Raw genomic sequence first — 17,461 nt, 5'->3', positions numbered from 1 at the left:
TAAATGTGACCTCATTACTCCCGACTGGCGGACCTGGGCGGCGAGAGCCGGCGGCAAACGGTGCGGCGCGGGCGGTAGGCTGGCGTTTGTACTCATGCAGAGAAATTGCTCGTCCTTTTTGCTGCGTCCGGTCCGGCGCTTTGATGTCGATGATGTCGTTCAACGGGCGCTCAGAGGCAGTCATTTGTGATGAAAATAGTGAAGCTTTTAATTTGTTCTAATTCATTTGGTGGTGCCGTGCGTTTTGCGTTGTGAGTCGCTCTAAAATAAATTTTTACCCAACTCTGTCTGATGAGGCTCACATTCCTTCGCACAGGTCCAAAACCACATCAATCAAAGCGTGATTTAATTAGAAACCATCAAAAATTTTATTTAGTAATTTATTGCGATGGGTCCAAATTCGTCAGAAGTTCGATGAAGCGTAGAAATTGGTTGAACATTCGGTTTGAAATTGATTGACAGCAGCTGGCTGCTTTGCAGCCTCCTCAACTACACCCCCTCGCATTTAATTCTCAAAAAATACGATTACTTCTATCCGTTTGTCTAAATTGTGTCAACAAGACGCAACAACAACACATCGAGGTCGGGGATTTCGGCTGCAGACGAAGATTCTGGTGGATCAACGTCGGATTGGTGATGCTCAAAAGAACACACACCCTTTCGGGCAAAGCTGGATAAAAAAATGAGATAACGTAAAAATAGGATTACCGTTCGAAGTCCCCTCTTCCGCTCCCCTTCACGGTGAAACCGTTCGAATCCGAGCACATTTCGAATCGTACAACAATGAACTAAAAAAGCTCGACGGGGCCACTTTCGAAATCAATGGTAATAAAAAGGGCGCGCACACTCACACACACAGTCTGTGACAGCAAAAGCACCATCCGAGCCAAAAGTGAACAATATACAAGTAATAAATAAATCTCCAGGTGTGGAGGACGGACAAAAAAAATGGGACAATAATTCCAGTACCGATCCGTCGTTGGAGTCTTTGGTGCACACAAAGCGAGACTTTTTTATGAGTCAGTTCCTGTCCCGTCACGTAGCCATGAGTGGACATGATATATATTTGGGCGGCACAAGGCTGCTGCGGTTCGGACTGCACTGGACTCTGACTGGACTGTGTCTCCGTGTGCGCTTATGTTGGCATTTACCCGGCGCGTTCATACAGGGACTCGACTCAAGAAAAGTATTAAACGGTCAATTTCACGTGACGTGAGAAGCTGCAAAAAAAAAACTATGTAATGTCACAATAACTCGGCTAACAGGGACATAGATCATTCGTAATAAGGAATGGTTGCCAGTCGGAGACACTTTTCATTCATTCCTATGATTGTGATTCGAAAAACTATGACAGAAATAGAACAAAAGTGGTTTGATCTGCCATAAATTTTAACTAATTAGTTAGATGAATTTAACTTAGCCATTCATGTTTAATAGCATAGAAAGCATGCTTCTAAAAATCACGTTTTAGTATTTACAAAACAGCACAACACAACTTTTGCTCCGCAAGGAAGCATTCTGGGATCGTTTCGTTTTCGTCAATCCACAGCAACCCAAATTACAAGACATATGTACTGTACGTACATATAATTTTAGGAATTTCCCATCCGGAAATTCCATACCGTCAACAACCGCTACCAACGAGGATTGTCGCGACTGGGCAAGTTTGGTCAACAAGTGCTTGAGCGTGTTTGGAAACACACAAACGCACATTGCTGACCTGCGCGCCAGCCGTAGATTTAAATAGGTGAAGAAAAAGGTGAAATGTGAAGAATAAACAGTCAGTCAGTCAGTTGACAGTATTATGATTTCTCCAACACGGTGCGTTTAGTTTTACCCTACGAAAAGCCCTGCTCAAGTCAGTTTCTGAAACAGCCACATGGCGACCGTGACAGGACCCATGTGGCTTATAACCGTGAAAATTGTTGAAAAATAACTATTTGTTATGTCACATATTTTAAGAAGATCGCCATACAATAAAATTGATTGTAGGATAATCTGACAGCGAAGCTTAATCTCTATTACTTGCTCTTGTGCACAATTTTAAATCAGTAAAGCAAACTGTTTCGCTGTTTTAGCTTTTGAGCGCAGCAAGCTTAATGTGAACAGAACAAATACATCATAGATCTAGTATCTAAATAATAGATAAGTCATAAAAGGCTTGTTCGCAACAAAATTTAGACACCCCTAAACACACACAGCTTCGGAGATACATTAACAATGAGTGAAATATTTTGCAGAGTGGTAGACGTATGTCTGTTCTTTCTGAAAATACAATACTTGTTCATATTACAAGCGCTCAGCGTAAAATGGCGTCGCAATGAAAATCCGGATCTCCCGTTAAGAAAACTTGCCAAAAAGCTTGGATTTCCTCCAAGCACTGTTCACAGTGTTTTAAAATCGTTCGATACTCGCTTGACAACAGCTAGGAAGAAGGGAAGTGGAACAAAAACGGATCTGAGGAACCACCAGAAGGATGCGAAGGTAAAACAAATATTACGGAGGAGACCAGATCTTTCTGTACGTACCATTGCTCGTAAAATAAAAATGTCGCCAACATTCGGGCACACTTGTAAGCAACAACAAGGTATGAAGTCTATCAATGTGAGGACAGTGCTAAACCGTAATGATAAGTAAACTACGACGGCCAAAATACGCGCTCGTAAGCTTTATCGCGAATATAATTTCCATGCGTTATATTGGACGATGAAACGTATGTCCTAGAAGACTTTAAACAGCATCCTGGTATGCCTTTTTACACTGCCATGAAAGGGAATGGCATTGCAGAGCATTTTAGGACAAAGAAGAAAGCCAAGTTCCCCAAAAAATATTTAGTATGGCAGGCCATATGCAGCTGTGGTCGAGCAAGCAAAAGTTACCTCACTACGGAAACGGTTAACAAGGAAATAAACCGTGAAGAATGCCTGCAGAAACGCTTGTTACCGTTCCTACACAGCCATAATGTACCCTCGCTGTTTGGCCCGATTTGGCAGCCTGTCACTACGCCAAAGATGTTTTGGAATGGTATGATGCCAATGGAGTCCATATTGTACCGAAGGAGGCGAATCCAGTTAACTGTCCAGAGTTACGCCTCATCGAGCGGTACTGGGCTTTGGTGACAAGAGGGCTGTCCCAGCACAATAACTATAGATAAATTTCGAAAATCTTGGACAAACGCAGCTAAATTGGTTGCCAACAAGTCTGCACTGACCCTCATGGCAAGGGTAGACTCCAAAGTTCGTCAATTTTTCATGCAGACTAATTAAGTAATGTTAATTTGTTTGATAATTATTAACGATACACACATAAATGAAACAAAATTGTTTCGTGGATTACACTTCTAGCAAATTTGTTTTATTGCAAAATTTAGGTCTCCAGATTTTGTCGTGAACAAGCCTTATAGGTCTAGCATGAATCTCGAATACAATCTGTACTGTAAAGGCGGTTAGCATTTCGGATTGTTAATACTAAACTAAAGTTTTATGCAACCGTTGTACCACACGATTTGACTATATTTTCAACTGTTATATTATGTAAACTAATATTTTTTGTAGATGGTGTTTTTAATCTACTTTTAGAGAGCGAACTAAGGCCTTGGCTTTCCTTCACGAGCGAGAATAAATAAATAAATATATAAACAAATATCCTATGGCCAAATTCCAAATATATCATTGGCCAATTGTAGCCTTGCTTCTGGCCTAAAATACCATTAGTTCATCCCCGAGGGACCGGAATATCACTTAACCGTTATCTTATCAGCCAAGATACTACCAATGATTGAAAATTGAAAATATATTATGTAGGAAGCGTTTGGCACGTTTCCTATCTCTTAATTTCAAGAAGTTGAATGCAATTAGGCATTATTTCTGGTTTTACTTGATTCCTTGCCATTCTCTCTGCCTTACATGCTGCGCAGTTGGAAAGATAAATGATTGCCTCAAGTAATCGTCATTTTCCAAGATGTCTTCAAGAAATTTGTGTTTCATTTGTACGCCACCCCCCCCCCCCCCCCTCCAGAGGGGTGAGAGGTCTATAAACTTCATAGAAAAAAAAACAGTGTTACGAAGCCTACACTCGTGTGGTGTTATTTTCTCACACACGCGTACTCATTCTAACGAACGCGCCGGCATAAGCATCCCTTTAAAACTCCCGCTCTTATTTCTTCATGCACTGCAACGAGTTTTTGCGAGTGTGTGTTTAGCTAACAGCTACTATAGTCGTCGCTCGTCGTTCGTCGTTGCAGCTCGATCTGTTGATATCGACTACTCACGACGGCTCATACTCCCGCCCGTAAGTAGAATCGAGTGCGCTACCAGCCTCACCGGCAGCTGATTTCCCACGAATTTTTTGACTCGGGTTAAAGCTATGCAGGAAGACGATGTGAGGATATGCGTGCGCGAGTGTGTGGGTAGCAGAATTTCTGCACATAGCACCTGCGGCTGTTTCTTCTACGCCTGCGTGTGCAGCGTAAGCGTTGAATGCTATGTTTCCCATACTCTTTCGCGTGTGTGTAGGCATGGTTGACTTCTCGCTCGATTCGCAACATTAAAAAAAACCCTCGAGTTATGCAGAATTTTGTAATTCATTTGCATGCGAGCTCCACCTCTTAGCGGGAGGATCTAACCATCAGAAGAACCTTCTTTACGGTCGGCATTTTTTCACTTCATTGTGTTTCAATGTTTTTTTTTTGTCATTTTTAACTATTTTTCTAACATTTTTCTTATTTATTCACCATTTTTCTGACATTTTCTGCCATTCATTTGTGGTTATTCTTTTTATTCCGAGTTATTTTTATCTTTTCCTATTTTTTAGCAATCTTTCTATCATTTTCCTTCGCATATTGCTGTTATGTTCTTGTCGTTTATCCGTACATTAGTACTTTGGCAATTTGGAGAATTTTCCTTCATTTTTCTGCCCTTAATTTTTGTGATTTTATAGGTTTTAGTTTGTTGGCCATTTTTTAGTTATTTTTTTAGTTATTTTTCTGTTGCTTTCATTTCATTTTTCGGTCATTTTTTATTTAGATGGTTTTACTGTAATTTTTAACCCCCCAGTTAACTTCGAGGTACGATGCTGGTCTAACAAGCCAGTCGTCGTATGTTCGAATCTCGGCTTGAGGGTACTTGCTAGATAGAGTCAGTAGGATCGTTACACTGGCCCCGCAATTTTCCTGTACTCTAACAGCTGGCTGCGAACTTTGTCGATAAAGAAGGGTATTGTCTAAAGACGGCTTCTTTACTGTAATTTTTGATAAATTTTCTGTCATTTGTTTTATTTTGTACCCATCCCTTGGTGATTTCTTTGCATTTTGGATTACACCTTTTTTAATAATTATCCCGTCATTCCCGTTTTTCTTCTTTTTTCAGTTCTGATGGAAGGCATTTTTCTGACGCTTTTCAAGGCTCTGTTCAAGGCATTTTTCTGATGCTTTTACGTGATTTCTCTATATATTTTTTTTGGAAAGTTGTCTGTCGTTTTTGTTTGATGTTCCTGGCATTTTTTGGTGCAATTTCTGTTATTTTCACTTCATTTTTCTGCCATTATTTTTCAGCAGTTTAGAGATTTTAGATTGCTGGCAATTTTTGTGGTGATTTTTTTTTGTCATTTTCCAGTTATTCTTCTGTTACTTTCCCTTCATTTTTCTGTCATTTTTTACATATTTCTGTTATTTTTTGGTGAATTTTCGGTTATTTTCTGGTGCTTTTTCTTAATTTTTCGGTCGATTTTTTATTTATCTGGACTTTCTGTTATTTTTGTGGTAATCTTTGTCAGTTTTTTATTTTCTGCCCATTTTTTTGAGGATTTTCTGTTATTTTTGATACATTTCCTTGGTAATTGTTAAGTGATTTTTTTTGTCATTTTCTCGTCATTTTTTCGTTCATTTCCTTCATTTTTCTGTCAATTTGGTGTTTATTTCGGCCTGCTGTCACTTCTCCGTCAGTTTTCAGATATTTTTCTGTTATTTTTTCGTAATTTTGCAATCATCTTTCTTTCACTTTCCTGTGTATTTTTTGGTGATCTTTCTATTATTTTCCAGTCATTTTGAGTTGCTCTTAATTTTTCTGTTATTTTTATCATTTTTGTGTTGTTCTCCTGAAATTAAATAAAAAGAAAACTTTTCGAACTGAAAACAGACACTGATGAAGCCTGCGTATTCTCCTGTTATTTTTCTGACACTCTTCTGTGATTTCTGTTATCTTTTGGTAAATTCTCTGTCGTTTTGCAGAGGGGAAGCATCACAAGAACCTTCTCTGGCACCAAAATATTGCATATAAATTTTCAGGTCGAACGGTTCAGTAGTTTCCTAGCGTATAAGGGTCATATACGCAGACAGACAGACATACGTTCATTTTTATAGGTATCGATATTTTGTTATTGCGTTACATATTGTATTACAGTAATGTTCCGATTTTGTCAACCTCATGTTGAATTTTGGGCTAACAAAATGGGGAAACTGACAAAATCGGGAAATTTTTTTTTCGAATTTTTTTTCAAATTTCAAGACTGAAGACTTCTACTAAAAATTAAATTTTAACCCTCAATTGATCAACCGAAAGCTCAATCAACCGGACACAGCTCACTGGTCCAGAACTTTTCTTGGTGCTCATTAGCTTTGAGCGGGAAAACTTGGTTTTAGGTTTCTGGAACCTTTGGAAGTTTCTTAAAAGTAAAACTTCTATCGTCTAGCGGAATTCAAATTTTGATTGATCCCCCTAAAAGTGCAATAAAAACTTTATTTTTCTTCAGTTTCAATATAAAACATTGAAGTGTTCTGCAAAGTTTTACAGCATATTATTGCAAGTAAGTTTACTGAACACAGTAACCTTCTATCTCTTCAGCAAAGATAGAAAAATCCTTTTTGTCATAAATGAAAAATCGGTAAAATCAATTTTTCTATTTTAGCTGTTTTTGTATTTGTTGTATGACTTTTTCATGTTTTACAAAGTTGTACAAATAGTAAAAATATACAACATTTCTGAATATAGTATACCTCTATCTTTGCTTGTTTAGGAACTGTAGAACTTTTACTATAAAAATACCCTAATTTTACTCGAATTACTCGCAAGAAGGCATCATTTTATAAAAAAAACTCTACCCAGAGAATTAGAATAGTTTCAAACAGGTTGAATATTTTTATAAATCATGTTTAAAAGCACAAAAGTTAAACAAAATTTATAGGCTGACAAAATCGGGATGAAAAGCTGATAAAATCGGTGGTAATTTGCTATGAAACAAACTACAAACGACACGATTTTGTAAAAAGGAGAGATAGGGTTTATAAACAAACCGTGTTGTTTGTAGTTTGTTTCAGAGCAAATTTCGGAAATATCACAATAATTATATGAAAACTGTTAACCTTCCTTCAAATAACTGCTTGTTTTATTCAAAGCCATTGCACATCTAATTTTATGAATGTTTCTTGTAGCATTTTTTCTCAGCTTTTCAATGGTGGTCTTAAAATGAAAATCGGCTGGGGGGCTCGTGGTGAAAACGGTCATTTTTTGATAAAATCCAATATGGCGACCAAATCCAAGATGGCCACCAAAAGGTTTTTCACTCCATTTGAAAGCCCTGTTCTTCCTCTTTACAGTACCGGGTCATTAGTTAGTTGTTTCATGGCAAATTTATGAAATATCACATGATATAGATCTCAAGGTTTGCTCCAAATTCAACTTGTTTTGAAACTGTTAGTGGACCCCTTGGCGAACGAGGGGTCCACTATTTTTAGGTATCAAAAGTGTAATTCTTATTTTTTAACCATTTTCAACCAATTAAGCGCAAAAGTACGAATTTTTGAGGACCTCGTCGCAGTAGTGGCCCCGTTTCAGCGAGAATTACTGATTAGTTTTTGTTGACGAATGGTGGATTGCAGTAAAGTCTTATTCTTTGCTTTCAAGATTGCCCGCGAAGTGGTGGGAACCTGTAGAGGAAAATCTGAATCATCTGAAACGAATGATTTTTCATTTCTGTGGCAGATAAGTGTGGTTTTGGGATCCTTTTTGTCTTTGTTCATTTACTGTTAAGTTATTTTTGTCTTGTTTTTTGTATAATTTCGTATCATTGTGATTTTTTCTCTGTCATTTTAGGACTTTTTGTGTCCTCTATATTTTTCATTTTAGTATTAGTTTTTATCATTTTAATGTCATTTTTGGACCATTTTACATTCTTGTGTTAAGGCTTGTGAGCTTTATTTTTCTATTATTACTTCTTGAATCATTTTGTGTTAATTTTACTTCTTTATTGCATAATTTAAATATTATTTTTGTACCTTTTCGGGTCAATTTTTGTCTTACATTTGATTTCTATGTCAGTTTCGTATTATTTTAGAGCCTTTTTGAAGTGTTATGTGTGTTTTCACTATTTCGTTATTTTTGTATCATTACATAGTGCCATTTCTGTATTATTTGTCCCTCTGTAACAAAAAACTCATTTCTCTATATAGAATTATTGTTACCGCCAGGACCGTTTCCGCTAGCATTGCTGCATTGAATAGCACAATAACAATTCTCACACCTGCAGGTGGTGATTTTTTTGGTTTTCTCTACCCAAATTGTACCAATTTTAGACGTCTGCCTAGCAACCGGCAAACCTGTCTATCGATACTGTGGCACTGTTGCTACCACTAGCCGACCGGGCCAATGCGTGCGGTGCGGTGCGGTGGTCGCAATTAATCCCGCGAGAGTTGTAAAACTGGATTATCAAATCCGATGGCATTGCGGTGGCAGATGAAGTTCGCTGGTTTCACAAAACAAGCTCTACAGACCGGATGCGTGCCGAGCATCCGAGTTTATCTGCTTTTTGGTTCAATTCAGTGTACTCGAATATAAAAAAGTACACCGAAGGGGTGTATTCTAGAAAGTTGTTATTCAAATTGGCACTCGTTTCAGCAGACGGGAATTTTTCCCATCGTTATCAATAAAGCTCAACCAGTCGGTCGTTTCCAATCATCTTTCGAATGGATTACACCAAGCCCCCGAGCGTCGGATTTCCATCGATGAACCGACCCGACCAGCGAGCAAACATATGTTGACATCAAGATGAATTTTATATCGGCAAGCAGCAAACTGGTTTAGATCCCAAAAGCAGCGACTAGAAAAAAATATCCCAGTCGGTCCTCTGCGCCTGCAGATATGAAATGGCTAACCAGCTACTACCGCTGTTCCACACAAGGCCAACCGGGAACAAGAACGACTCACTTATCGTCAAACGAAATTTCCAGCTGCCACATGAGCAGCGGTACACAACATACCACATTTGCACACGAAATCCATCCACCAGCCGGAACTTTCTCTGCAATACTTCCACGGGTACCAGTACTAGACATATTTTAATATCACCGATCTTGATTGCCGCATCAGGCGTTCCGTTTCGCATATGTAGGTACACACAAAAAAGACTGCCACTACCAGCTCATAGTCGTCGAAAGGCGATAATTTGGGCGTGAAATGAATTTCCTGTTCTTTCACCGGCAGACGGGCAGAACAGCGAGAACATGCCACGACCCCCAAGGACGACGCCGGTGACGACAACTCGAAGCAATCGTTCATCATCTTTTTCTCTCTATCGTTATTTGCTTTGATTTTTTTTTCTTTCCGTGTTCCGCCATCAACACTCGCTTCCGATTGGATTTCGCCGGCGGGCAAGTTCCCCAGGTGTGTGACACTGCGATCATTTATTTATAACTACATTACCGATCCGGTTCTCTCTGTCTCTCTCTCTCGGCTTGGGTCGTTCGCCCGGGTCGTTTCAGTGCTGCGCGCTAGGCTGCCACCATCGCGGCCGCCGCCGGGTTCGGTTCGGATTAACCAACTGTTGACCGAAGGACGATGATGGTTCCGAACCAAGCAACCAACCAAGCAAGCAAGGGGGAAGGTGTATCATACCTTGGATGGCCTTCGCGACGAAAGCCAGCGAAACCCGGACACAGGCGGTGGAATATACCGAGTTTCGCAAATGCGACAACCGAAAATCGATTTTCGCGAAAATATGGTTTGGAAATATGATTTTTATTTCGGGGAGCCCGCTGTCGCCGGCCGAGCCCTGCTCGGGGGCAGGCGCGCAAATTTGATTGGAATTTTTCGTCGTCTGTCGTCGTCATATTACACAGATTTCAACTGTCTGATCAGCGCCAGAGCCAGAGCCAGAGCATCGGGTTCCACTCGATGATGGTTATTCCGCACCGCGATGCGTGTAAGTCCGGGATAATTTCATCGCAAACCAGTGCAATTCTTTCGTTTCGAACGAAAGCGGCAAGAGAGAGAGACAGAGACAGAAAAAAGGGGCGAAGTAATTGAAAAATAGCGATTGAAAATCCATCCCCGTGTCAATAAAACTTCATATTCGGCACAGAAATGTCGGCAGCTAGCCATGCGTGGATTTCCGTGCAAAAAGTTTACCACAAACCAAGGCTGTTGAAGGATGGTAACGGTGATGATGATGATGATGATGATGATGATGATAATAATGATGCTGCTGGCTATCATGCACTGACAATCAAAGTGTGGCGGGCGTAACGGAAAATTGCAAATTTTATTCAGTCGTTCATTTTGATGGAATTCCGATCATTTTACTACCACCATCATCGCGTGTGTCGTTTTTGTGTGATTGTCATCTGTCAATAGTGTAAGTGGAGGCTCCCAACCAACCTCCTTCTTATAGCTGGCACGGTTTTTCGGATTCACGGTTCTAAAAGGATTCCTCGATAGACAGCAAAAACGTCAACGACGGCGACGACGCCACCACGTTGCTCTAGCAAGCTTAACCGGGCGCTATCGATGTCATCATCGTTGTCTTGATCGTCAAATAAAACTCGGATTGTTACACCGTCATAAACTGGGGCTTACAAGTGTGCGCCATTTTACAGCGGAGCTCCCATCACGTCACGGCTGAACTGAGCCGAAGGTACGACCGGGCAATTGTTTGAAATTGAAGCTAATTCGAACGGATTCAATTCCGACCGAGGGGGGGTTAAATTTCACGACTATAATATCCGATTGCCGTAGGTACTTTGTTTGTTCTGATGGTGATCGATTGTGGTAGTAAAAATCGGAATGCTTTCCCAGCTAACTATCAACAGCTAAACTGCTTGACCGACCGCCGTGTGGCTGGAGGTCAAAAGCGATTACACCAGCATTTAGTAGAAGTCATAGTCATACACGGAAGTGGCTCGGCTGAGATTGAGGTTAGAGATAGATCACGATCTGACTCATGCAATTTTCTTTGAAATCAAGCACCCAACTGGAGAACTGCCACTGATTAGAGCCGACTTACAGCATGTTTCCTTATAAATCCGTTGGCATGTACCGAGTCGAATGTAAATCCGATTAACTTCAGCTACCCGCAGCAGCAGCTGAAGCAGCTGCTGGCGAATATACGCGCGCGTATGTCAGATTGTGGGCTGCGGTTTGTATTAACAGTACTCTGGCTCTCTCTCCCCACTTCCGGAAATGTCTATATGATAGCTGTAATTTCCACTGTTTCATCGTTAGAAATAATTCGGATCGATTTCAAATGCTTGCTTGCTAGCTAGCTAGCTAGTGGAAGTACGTATGATTAATCAAAAAGCCAATTTTGATACAATCGATTGACTCGCGGAACCACCGCGGAACGCGGGGGAAGAGTGACCAACCGATGGCCTGGAGACGAGAGGAGAGTAGGGGAAAGGGGGGGGGGGGGGATGTAGCGCAGTGCACACATTTGTTCGACTGAACATATTCATTTTATTCTGTTGGCAATCAATGGAAATTTGTTACCAGCGAGCAAATATTGATGTGGTTTTAATCAACGGATTCAATATTTTATTTATTTCCAGCTGCTCGCTCGCGTTTTGCAGCGAACGTGGAGGGGCGGCGTTTTAAAGAGGAAGGTTTCGATTAGATGGTGGTTTGTTTCATTTTTGATATCGCTTGTTAGCTTGATATTCCATATGTATTTCGCTTTGTAACTTGTTATGCAGTATAATTAGTCGGACTTTTTCTGTCGATCGAATCTAGACTCGTTATTGATTCAATTTATTCATTTTTCAAATGAATTGTGAAGCATACCGAAATCGAGTCTATTGCTAATATCTATTAATGTTATGCTTCAACTTGGTAGAATAAGTGCGTATGGAATATTGCAAATATTAGTCATGATGGTATAATCAGAACGGGAAAAGGTTATTTATTCTGGTGACAGCGGTGGGAAATGTTATACGGTAACAAAAAAATATCCAAAAAAATATATTCTGGCATCATTTAATTTTTTTCCTCGAATTTCATGGATATCAAGAGGTTTTTTTCATTAAGTTAACGGTTCGATAAATTACGCTTTATTTGAATACTCTTCTCTGTGAACTGATTCATTTGAACGGCTCGTAAACCACTTGCCTTGCCAAGTTGAAAGAATAGTACCGACTCAAGGGGCGTAATAAAGCCTCTTGGACATGGGCAAATTATAATTAGTTCCACTCCATGGTTCAAGGACGAAATACAAAGTCGTCATCATCGTCGACGTCGTCGTCGTCGTCGTCAGCATAGAACTAAAGCAGTCGTCTCCATTCAACTCGATCTTGGGTCACTCGTCGTTGGTTTTCCAGGCGTCTCAGAAGTCGCAAACCGCTTTCGACCTGGTCGAGTCATTTTCCACGTTGGGCCCCTCTGTTCCTGATGCCGGTGGGGTTATTGAAGAAAACCGGAGCCTACCAACTTTCGCCAGATTTACGATGGGAATCTCCAGGCAGTGCCTGTATAGTAGTTAATGAAAAACAAAAAAAAATAGAAGTGAAAACAGAAAACAAAAAAGCAGAAAACCACTAGAAAAGAGATATGCAGAAACAGTAGGAATAGAAAGCATAAAACAGAAGATAAAGAAAAACAAAAACATAACAGAAGATGTAAAATAACGAAAAAAAAATATTTACGTTCGACCGCGACAGAGTCAAAAACAAGTAAAACAGAACAAAATAAGCCGAAAACAGTAAACACAAGAACAGCAAAATGCACAACAAAAAGAGTAGGGAACAGAAAACAGAAAATAACATTATATACAGAAAACAAAAAAGAAAACAGAAAATTAAAACAACAAAATAACAAAACTAGAAATTAGAAAAGAATGTATGAAAAATAAATCAGTGGCGAATCGTCCGCATGTTCAACCTATTCATAGAACAGGTAACAAAATAGCCAGATAAAAATATTTTCGTCACTCGTTCATGATTCTGCTTGCACCGACGCACACGTAGTACGAGTTTTATTTATACAGCAAACTTCTATTTATATAATCTATTTATATAAGAGGCTCATGTCTGTACCAGGTCTCTGACAGGACGTCAATGTTTCGTAGCAATGGGTTGCATTCTCAGTCACCTCACTGGTCGGCTGCTGGACTGCTCGATTGCTCAATAGGTTGACTAGACTGCGCGACTGGACTGGCCGATTAGACTGCTCGATTTTATTGCTCGACTGTACTGCTGAACTGAACTGCTCGACTGAACTGTTCGATTCGACTGCTCGACTCAATTGCTTGATTGAACAGATCGACTTGACTGCTTGACTGAACAGCTCAATTTAACTGCTTGAGTGGACTACTAGATCCGACTGCTTGACATATTTGCTTGACTTACTACTCGACTCGACTGCTCGACTGAACTATTCGATTCTACTGCTCGACTAGGCTGCTTGATTCAACAGCGCGACTAAACTGCTCGACTTAGCCACTCAACCCGACTGCTCGACTCAACTGCTTGACTCAACTGTTTGATTCGACAGCTCAACTTAACTGCTCAATTCAACTGCTCGACTAGATTACTCGACTGAACTGCTCGACTCAACTGTTCGACTTAAATGCTCGACTGAACCGCTTGACCCGACTGCTCGACTAGACTGCTTGAATAAACTGTTTGATTCGAGTGCTCGACTCGCCTGCTCAACTTGATTGCTTGTCGCGATATCATATGGTCGGTGTTAAATCAAACCGGACCAAGTCGCAAAATTTTAAAAAACGAGCTGATAGCAAGCCATCAACAATTCTCTAAGCAACATTTTACTCTAATCAGATTACATAAATGTTGCAAACAGCTAGAGTTAGGAGATGATTTCGAATGCAGCAAACTTTGAATGCGTTTTTGTCGAAATCAGAATAGACAATAGACAGTTCAGAGCCACTCACACAAAAGAGCCATATTGCCCGCCTATAGAATCAGTACAGTGGAGATAATGTTTTCATTTAGTTAAATAAATTTCAATATGACCATAAAAAGTATTTGTTTCAGTTTCCGGCTATAACTCACATCTCGGAGCTATATTATACAATATAAGAACTCAAAGAACTAATACAAAGATCAAACATCTTCGCAAACACTGACCAATGAAATATATCCGCAGTTTTCTGAATTCTTAACAGACATTTATATTTTCCGGATCGTAAGATTCGGGCTCAACTAGTATTCTAATAATTATTTTTGCATTGTTACAAACACGGTAAGCAATTTCTCGTTAGCTGGTTCAGGGATTTCATTGAACAACTTACTACTACATATTCCTATGGCCTGTACTTGATGTGTAAAACGTTCAACACGACAAGAGCGTTGGTTCAGCGTTCAGCGTTCTCATTGAACAAGCATACCGACACACTATTCCTGGTGCTAATTCAGTATCAATGAATGTGGTGAAAAGAGAAGTTAAAACAATTTCTACTCAATATGAAAATAGGACGGGGTTGCCATACCTGCAAGGATCATTCGCAGAATTTTCTCATTTGCTGGTTCAACGATAGCATTAAACAAAGTTCTACCACATATTGCTTGTGGTGTTATAAGTCCAAATTATAAAGGGAAAAAAAATAAAAACCGCGAGAAGGAATTAGAGCTTAGGAAAAGGATGAAAAACGGGGCAGGAAAGAAAGAAAAAAAAGAACAGAGGAAGAAAAAACAGAGGGCATGGAAAACAAGAATAGCGAGAGAGAAAAACCGATAGAGGAACCAAAGAAAACGGGAAAGAGAGGTCAATCGGGATATAAAAGGAGAAAGATAGGAACGAAAAACGAGAAGCAACGTAGATAAAAAGAATTAGAAAATTCGAAAATCGGAGATAAACAAAGAGGGGAAAAGAGAAGAGAAACGACGAAAAACGGGATAGAAAATGACAAAAAAACAAGTGAAAAGTAAAAACTGGAAGGACTGAAAATAAAAGAAAGTGGAACAGGAAATGAAGAAACTCGGAGCAATGGAACAGAAAACACAGGACAGAAAAAAATTCAAGTCTCATTTGAGGTCCTCTGTCAAGACTTAAGTCCAATTTTAGGTATTACTACATATATATAGTTTCCTAGTGTCTGACTGTAACGCTAGATCTAAGCAAGCTGTTGAATAAAAATAATTTTAGACTCCAACGCGCGTTGTGAAGGCAACAATGGTTTCAGTCAGTGGGTGGGTGGGTGAAATAGGCAATTTGATGGGCTGCTACATATTGCGATACTGATTTTAACAAGTCCTGCGCTTGAATAAAAACATTTGATTTTAAAACAATATTTGAAGCAAACGTTCACAGAGCATTCTAAACGTGTGATTGCGCACATGTAAATAAGGAAAGCCTACGATTTAATCAAGCTATAATTGATTATCAGAAGCTGCAAAAATAGCGCATACTCAATATAAAGCGCGAAAAGAGGTGATGTAGCGTGTTTTCTTTAACATTCTTTTAAGTTTTATCAAGGACACTTTCAAACTTTGATGATAAAAAAGCAAGAATCCATCAAAATGTGCAATGAAAGAGCCTCGCCCTTGGGGAACCGCCTTTCTGTTCACGGTAACCCCTATGACAGGTAATTGTTTTGAGGTCAATCTTGGTTAGTATTCACGCCGAGGACCCGGGTTCAAATCCCGCAGAAGTCACGAATGACCTAAGCTGTTAAAGTGACTATAATAAAACAAAAACAAATAAAGTTGGTGATAAGTGGATTTACGAACGCGAACTGAAATATCTCAATATAAAGTAACATAAATATTACCTTCCCCAAATTTAGGCTCTAAGTTTTAAGTTCTTTAAGAGTTTAGTAGAAGTAAATTTCGACATTTACTGCAAAGTATTTTATTTAAAGTATTTTAAAAGTACTCTAATATTTTAATGCACTGGATCACAGAAACACCTTCGAAATGTCCAATATCCAAAGATTTTGTAGTGCATTAGTTTCATATTTTCTTTGATTTCAAGCAATTATAACTAACCCAAGAGTTTATCCGGTTTACTAAAACGAAGGATGTTTTTGTAGTTGTGGTCCAACGAGTAGTAGCAGACTAGACAGCAAGCGTCTGTCCGGTGTAATGCAATCAATATTTTCTGCAAATTATAGTTTTGACGAGATCGAATCTAAATTTTGTCTTGGTTCTAAAAGTACTTTTTCAACATGTTTTCCCCTGAGCGTGCTGTTCCTCACAATTGGTAGATTTTTGCCCCTTTATCTAAGACAAACGGGGCTTTACACGTGTTACACGTGGATTACACGTGTTTTATTTAATAGAAGGTTGCCAATTTTCGAGCTGTTCTACTAATACATTTTACGTGCTATTGAATTGTAAACCATATTACATTTTCAAAGGTTTTGTGTATCGTGGCTAGCCACGGCGGGTCAACCTAGTATATGAATAAAACATTACATTACAACTAACCATAGTATATTTAATCTTCGTAAGCGGCGTTTAAAACTATCATTGGTACAATTAAAATCAAAGAGACTATACACACGATTAAACAAGCAACACATAGCTCTAATTGGTTCATTTTGGTCGTACACAGTTCGTCGGAAGTTCGGGCGAAAAAATTGTATGTCTCGAAGCGCACATGAACTGGCGTTGAAATTGATTTGAGCTAAGATGTTTGGAGAGTCCAATTCACCCACTAAAACTTTCCTAATGAACAAAACTCTTTCAAATTTTTCTCCTATTGTGGAGAGTTTCAATGTCGGGTAGGTTACAGTGGTCTTGATACGGCGAAAGCACTAAAGGATTTCGCCAGGGAAGAAATCTTAAAGCATACCGTAAGAATTTGGCTTGTACCGCTTCCAACCTGAAGGACCAAATTCCAGCGTGAGGGCTCCAAACTACAGCAGCATACTCTAGGATTGAACGCAATATGGATCTCTAAATTCCTTGGAGAACCTTAATATGATGCCCAAGTTTTGATTGGCTTTAGAGATTACATATGAGTAGTGTTCCTGAAAGAGGCTTGTATTAAGAAGCACTCCCAAATGTTTGATTTCGTATACACGTTCCAGTACCCCAGATGACCGAACATTTGCGCACGCTAATGGAGAGCTCATTCTTTCGACAACAGTCTGTAAAAATGTCGATTAGCTTTTGTAGTTTGCAGCAATCTTCACTAATCACTATATTTGACCGGCACAAACATTTTAAGATCATCAGCATACAGTAATTTCGTGGATCCTCGTGGCAGTACAGCACAAACGTCGTTAAAAATAAGGAAAA

The sequence above is a fragment of the Sabethes cyaneus genome, chromosome 1 (genome assembly GCF_943734655.1).
Source record: "Sabethes cyaneus chromosome 1, idSabCyanKW18_F2, whole genome shotgun sequence".
In the NCBI taxonomy this organism is placed as follows: domain Eukaryota; kingdom Metazoa; phylum Arthropoda; class Insecta; order Diptera; family Culicidae; genus Sabethes; species Sabethes cyaneus.
This window is presented reverse-complemented; position numbering follows the sequence as displayed.